The 6,983-nt window shown below is 39.5% G+C and overlaps 2 pseudogenes; both read left to right on the top strand.

The window, feature by feature from the left end:
- The first annotated feature begins 3,308 nt into the window (after positions 1–3,308).
- Positions 3,309–4,170, top strand: LOC123836426 (small ribosomal subunit protein uS2-like; annotated as a pseudogene).
- Positions 4,171–6,653: 2,483 nt separating this feature from the next.
- On the top strand, positions 6,654–6,779 carry LOC123838109 (U2 spliceosomal RNA; annotated as a pseudogene).
- Positions 6,780–6,983: the final 204 nt, after the last annotated feature.

The following is a 6,983-nucleotide window of genomic DNA, read 5'->3' as shown; positions in this document are numbered from 1 at the left end:
TAACAATTAGCAACGTTGTTCCCTCAATTAGAAGTGTACCGCATTGGGCGCCTGGGTGGCTCAGTTCTTAAGCAACTGCCTTCGGCTCAGGTCATGGTCCCAGGGTCCTGGGATCGAGTCCCATATCGGGCTCTCTCCTCTGCGGGAAACCTGCTTCTCCCTCTCCCACTCCCCCTGCTTGTGTTCCCTCTCTCACTGTGTCTCTCTCTGTCAAATAAATAAATAAAATCTTTAAAAAAAAAAAAAAAAAAAAAAAAGAAGTGTACCGCATTAAGGAGAAACTCCGCCAAATAATTTCCAGCTTGATTGAGATGATTATCTACCCTAGAAGGACCACTGGGGCACAACTTAAGGAGATCTGTAAATACATGCTGGACCTTTGTTGCTAAGGCATCTGTGATTTTATATCACTTAGGACAGCAGCTCTCGAAGTGTGGTCTACAGACCCATTAGGAGTCCTCAAGATCTTTTCAGAGGAAATATCAGGTCAAAACTATTTTCATAATAAGAAGAAGCAGCTATTTGCCTTTTCTACTGGGTTGACATTGCAGTGCAAAAGCAATAGTGCACTAATGAGTAAAACTATTGGCTTGAGTCAGTCATTGCATCCTTCTGTACCTAAGACTGGGGTGGAAGGGTTGTTTCACTTGAGTGTCCTTGATGAGCCTGTGAAAAGTATTAATTTTTAAAATTAACTCTCAGTTCCTAACTTCACTTCTTTTTACACATTTCATGTGACAAAATATACATAAATCCCTTTTGCTCTATACCAAAGTGCGATGGTTGTCTCAAGGGAAACCACTTATGTGATTGAGTTGTGAGGTGAACTAGCTGGCCAGGCATTTCAGTCAATAGACAATGATAAGCCATTCACTCATTCAATTAATACTTCTTTAGTTCAATGTTCTTAGTGTGAATTAAGCATAATTGCCATCAGTTCTCTTTCAAAGTTGAATTATACATTGGCAAGTGTCCAATATTCTCTTAATAATATTGATATATAATTCACATTTTGTACAATTCATAAATTTTAAATATACAATTCAATGGTTTTTAAGATATCTGCAGAATTGTGCAACCATCACCATAATCAGTTTTAGAACATTTTTATCACCTCAAGAAGAAACCTTGGCAATCCTTAGCAGTCTTTCCCCATTTTTTCCCAATATCCCCAGTTCTAGGCAATCACTAATCTAGCTTTTGTCTTTATAGATTTGTCTATTCTGGACATTTCATAAATCATACAGTATGCGGTCTTTTGTGACTGGCCTCTTTTACTTAGCATGTTTTTGAGGTCCATATATGTTGTAATGATATATGTATCAGCACTTCATTTCTTTTCATTGCCAAATAATATTCCATTGCATGGATATACCACATTGTATTTAACCTTTCATCAGTTGATGGAGATTTGAGTTCTTTCCACATTTTGGCTATTATACGCTGACAATATGCTGCTATGAGATTTTATATACAATTTTTTGTGGGGGTTACATTTTCATTTCTCTTGGGTGGATATGTAGGAGTACAATTGCTGGCTCATATGATAACTCTATGTTTAACTTCTGAGGGACTGCCAGACTGTTTTCCAAAGCAGCCAGGCAATCATTCTTAAAATCTTTCAGCACTAATTCATTCACTCATTTAGGAAACATTTACTGAAAACTAACCATGTCCAGTTCCATGTTCTATATATTAGAGATACAATGGCAACCAGTACAGAGTCTCTGCCATAATGGAGATTATAACCTAGCAGAGAAGATAGACAAAACCATAACTTTTGGGACAAACATAATGATAGGGAAAGTACAGGATATAAATGGCCAGATAATAGAGGGACCTAACCTATTAGATGCCTGGTAAGATCACCCTGAGGAAGAAATGTTTTTGCTGAGACTCAAATGAAGGGATAATTGGAATTAACTTGGCAAAGAAGGAGGAAAGTGTTTGGTACAAAGGAACAAACTCATGTAAAACCCTGGAGGTAAGGCAGGAGTATGTTTTGCTTGAGAAATTCAATGTGACTGCAAAGTATATAATGTGCAAGATGAAAGAGTAAAAACTGAGTCTGGAGGAGTAGACAGAGACCACTGAAGGGTTTTTAACAGAGCAGTAATACAATTAGATTGATGTTCTTAAAAGAACACTCTTGTTTCTATCTGGAGAATGGATTGAAGGAAAGCAAACTAGAAGCTTGAAACCAGTCCAGAATGTATAGAGAAAGAGTGCCTGGAAGTTATGGTAGCCCAGACTACAGTGGCAGCAGTCGACCTGCAGGAAATGGAACGGAATCAAGAAACACTTAGAGAGTAGACTCAGTAGGACTCGGTGATAGATTGCAAGTGGAGGGCAAGAAACAGGAAGAAGTCAAATAGATTTTCTATTCAGGTTCTCGGTGGACGGTAATGCCATTTACAAAGATGGAGACACAGAATATGACAAATCATGATGCACAGGTCAATGCACAAAGGAGCATTTCCCATGTGCTCATTACATGCAAGGCACTGGGGCTAGAGCTGTGACGATAAAACTAAGTAAAATACATATACTATAGACAGATAATGCTCCCTCCAAATATGTCCACATCCTTATCCCTGAAACCTGCAATATGTTACCTTACACAGCGTGAAGAAAAGAGTTAACATAGCACTTCTAAATGTCTATCCTTGAAAAGACTTCCTTGTAAGGTTAGCCCTTGGCTAGCCTCTGGGAATTTAGATTTTGGAGGGTTCCTACCATTAACTGGTAAGAATGGTTCACTGTGCCTAAAATGTTTGTGCAAGCAATATGTTTTGTGTTGAACATCTGCATTCCTCCTAGGAATCTGGAATTCTGGTACACAGCAGACAAAGTATGCCCACATAACCAGCGCCAATAAAAACACTGGGCACTGAGTCTTTAATGAACTTCTCTGGTTAGCAACATTTTACACATGCTGTCACAACTCACTGCTGAGGGAATGAAGCACATCCTATGTGATTCCACTGGGAGAGGACCCTTGAAAGCTTGCACCTGTTTTCCCCCAGAATTTGCCCCATGTGCCTTTTCCCTTGGTTGACTTGGCTTCTTTTGTCGTTGTTGTTGTGATTGTTGTTTGTGCTGTAATAAAACGTAGCGGTGAATATTATTATATGCTGAGTTCTTTGAGTCCTCTTAGCAAAGTGTCAAACCTGAGGGTGGTCTCTTTTCCAAGGATAATGACAGTATTTATGAATTATCAGAAAGTAGAGCCTTTCCAAGCTACCTGGAGAGGGGTCCATGTTGTGTTGCTCTGAGTTTCCATCCTAACTTAAAGGGAAACTTTCACAATGTCCAGAGTCCTTGATGTCCTGCAAAAGAAAGAAGAGGATGTCCTCAAATTCCTTGCAGCAGGAACCCACTTAGGTGGCATCAAACTTGACTTCAATCTACAAAAGGAAAAGCAATGGCATCTACATCATAAATCTGAAGAGAACCTGGAAGAGAAGCTTCTGCCAGCATCTCAGGCTATTGGAAGCCCAGTTGATGTAAGTGTCATAGGCTCCAGGAATACTGGCCAGCTGGCTGTGCTGAAGTTTGTGACTGTCACCAGAGCCACTCGTATTGCTGGCCACTTCACACCTGGGACATTCACTAACCAGATCCTGGAAGCCCTCTAGGAGCTGAGACTTCTGGTGATTACTGATTCCTGGGCTGACCACCAGCCTCTCACAGAGGCATCTTGTGTTAACCTGCCTATGTTGCTCTGTGTAACACGGACTTCTCTGTGCTATGTGGATGCTGCCATCCCATATAATAACAAGGAGCTCACTCAATGGGTCGGATGAGGCGGATGCTGGCCCAGGAAGTTCTGCAATGCATGGCACATTCTCCTGTGAGCACCCACAGAAGGTCGTGCCTGATCTCTCCTTCTACAGAAATCCTGAAGAGATTGAAAAGGAAGAGTAGGCCACTGTTGAAAAAGCTGTGACCAAGGAGGAATTTCAGGGTGAATGGACTACTGCAGCTCCCAGATTTACTGCTACTCAACCCGAGGTTGCAGACTGGTCTGAAGGTGTGCAGGTGCCCTCTGTGACTATTCAGCAGTTCCCCACTGAAGATTGGCATGCTCAGCCTGCCACTGAAGACTGGTCCGCAGCTCCCATGGCTCAGGCCACTGAATGGGTAGCAACAACCACCGAGTGGCCCTAAGCTGTTCTTCTATAGACTCTTAAATAGAAAACAGAAATAAGACTGACAGAAAGTAACATTTCTAAATAAAGAGAGGAAAGAAGAAAAGAAAGAAAGAAGAAAGAAAGAAGGAAAGAAAGAAAGAAAGAAAGAAAGAAAGAAAGAAAGAAGCTATTTTTGATAGTTCCCTCTGTATACCATCCAATCCACTAAAAACAGTTAATGTTTGGAGTTAGTTTAACACTTTCCCCAATTTTCATTGCTGCTTTCTACTGTACTAAATGGTTTTATATTTAAATGTTTAGAAAAAGAGAATCCTAAGTCTTCTTTTGCTATGCTTCTTTCTTAGATTAAACACTGCCAAAGAAAATCCCTTGGAAATAATATTAAATCCAAGAAGAATCTGGGAAAATATCCACATGCAGCCTAACACACCAATAGCATTACTAAATCTTTGTTGTCCCCCAGCTCTCATGTCATCCTGAGCTGTAAATGAGTTGAGTGTATCTGCAGAATCCACCCTGTGGAGACAATCAGATTACTAGGAAGGTATTCCTAGAGCAGACTGCCGCAATAATAAACTAACCCACTCATCGCCCTACAATACCTGGAACTTAAAAGAAAACTCAAAACTTCACATAATAACTGGACTCAATAATCCTACCATGAAAAATGGTGATAATGGGTTATAAAACTAGCTTATGAATGAATATATTAATAGAATAAGTGGAATTAACTGTATGCCTTCCTATCATTTATATTCCCAATAACCAATGAGAGAAGAAAAGGAAATCATATCCCTAGTCAGTATTTTCTTCATTAAAGTGCAAAGTACAGTACTGAGAACAATGTAGGCCTAGAATCTAAAGTAACCATGCTTTGCAAGATCTCAGAGTACTTTCAGTTTCTTCAAACCATCTGCTGAAATTATGTGAGGCAAACTGGACTATCTTAATTTTTCCGGTGCAACTCTTCTAACAGAATGTATTTTAAGGAAGAAAAGCCTAAAGGTACAAAAAAAAAAAAAAAAAAAGAATCCTCTCTTTGTAGTAAGATGTAATTTCAAGTTAAATGTAAACTCAACAAGTCAAAACTTGCATTTCACAATTGCATTTACAACAATTAAATATATCAACTGTTCAATAGTCCAATCTTTTGCTAAAATACATTATTAGGGATCACATAGAGACAGAGCTTTAGATATAAAAGTGTGACAAATTTCATTTTACTTATTTGGGACCAGCCACCCAAAAAAGAAAAAAAAAATCATCTACTCTGTGCCAAACATGGAAGTACTCAGGAATATAAAATACCATGTGAAAAATATGGTATGAGAGAAATATGAACAAAGAATGTGGAGACAGCTTCACAGATGAAGAGTCTTCACAAAAGAAGAATCTAAGCCTTAAACGTTGAAGTTCACCAAGCAAAGATGGAGAGGAAGGAAATCCTGGGCCCAGGAGTCAACCAAGGCACCAAGGCATGCAAGACATTGGAGTGTGGGGGGAATTCATCTAGTCTGGTGCTGCTAGAGCACGAGCACATGGGTAAAAATGGCAGGAGAATAGTTAGGACATGTGGGGAACGATTATGGGCTGCACTGAAAGTAAGCAGGAGAATGAGATGCAGGAAAGTGTGAGTAGAATGACAACTCAGGACCATGTGATAACCTGGAAGCAGGGACACAAGAGACTACTTGTGCTGGTGAGAGCCAACGGAGACTTTTACCAAGACAGTGGAAGGACAGAGAAGAAAATGGATCTGAGAGACATATCAGAGGAAAAATAAACAAGAAGTGGCAGCTGAGTAGATAGGGAGAGGATGATAAACTTGCTAATATGAAAGTTTGAGATAATGCTACTTAATAGAGAAAGGGACCACAGAGGGGTAGGGTTACAGGGAAAAATAATGAGTTCTGGTTTTTTCCACATCCGGTGTGCAGTGCCTACAGGACTTCCAAACAGAGATGCTCAGTGTCTGATTTGGGGCTGGGACTGCAGAGGAGGGGAACTGAGTATAAATGATTGTCAAATTTGTGAGAGGCTGGAGCCTTTGCCTTTGACCACCTTGTTCCTAGTGCCTTGCACATTATCTGGCATATATCGTAGGACTCAATAAACTTTTATTATGTAATTCTATTTCTGAAGGAATGAGCATAAAAGGGAAAGATAAGGCATTAAAAAGAGAACCTTATAAATATACTTGGGGCACGATTATATGTAAAGACAGGCAAAAGTAGAGATTCCAAAAACAAGAACAAGAGAACATCAGAGGAAAGGAAGAGACCCAGGAAAGAGAGACATCTTAGAAGCCAAGAGAGCACACAATAATGTGTAGGGGACAAAACACGAGAGATCTAGTGTACAGGCTGGTAGCAAACAAAGAAGAAAGCTGACACTAAAATGCCAATTAATTTATTTCTAGAACATATTTAACCTATGCGGGCAGATCATCTGCTATAAACTAGTTTTAGGGACTGCAACATTTTAATCTGGTAATTAGTTATCGCTTCTCGGCCTTTTGGCTAAGATCAAGTGTAATCTGGTACTTAGTTAACATTTATATTTGTAAATGTCTCAAAAATATTCTTTATATTTAGCACTATAATCATGCAAAGAGGGTTTCATTTAATCCGTTTAGTTAGTAAGACAAGTGGGACCTAGAGAGACATGTAACATGCTAGAGTTCCCACAAAACAGAAATCCCACAAAACTGAAAACTGCATTGTTCAACAATTTGTTACACATCCCTTCATTACATTGTTTTTCAATTTCAAGAGTCTTTCGTCCTAAACTATTTGTAAAAGCCTATCAGACAGTCCCACCCCCACTCCC

The sequence above is a fragment of the Mirounga angustirostris genome, unplaced genomic scaffold (assembly GCF_029215605.1).
Source record: "Mirounga angustirostris isolate CCGP_5_RB_7025 unplaced genomic scaffold, mMirAng1.0.hap1 SCAF_8, whole genome shotgun sequence".
Taxonomy (NCBI): domain Eukaryota; kingdom Metazoa; phylum Chordata; class Mammalia; order Carnivora; family Phocidae; genus Mirounga; species Mirounga angustirostris.
Note: the sequence above shows the minus strand (reverse complement) of the source record. Positions and strands in the feature narration are given on the sequence as shown.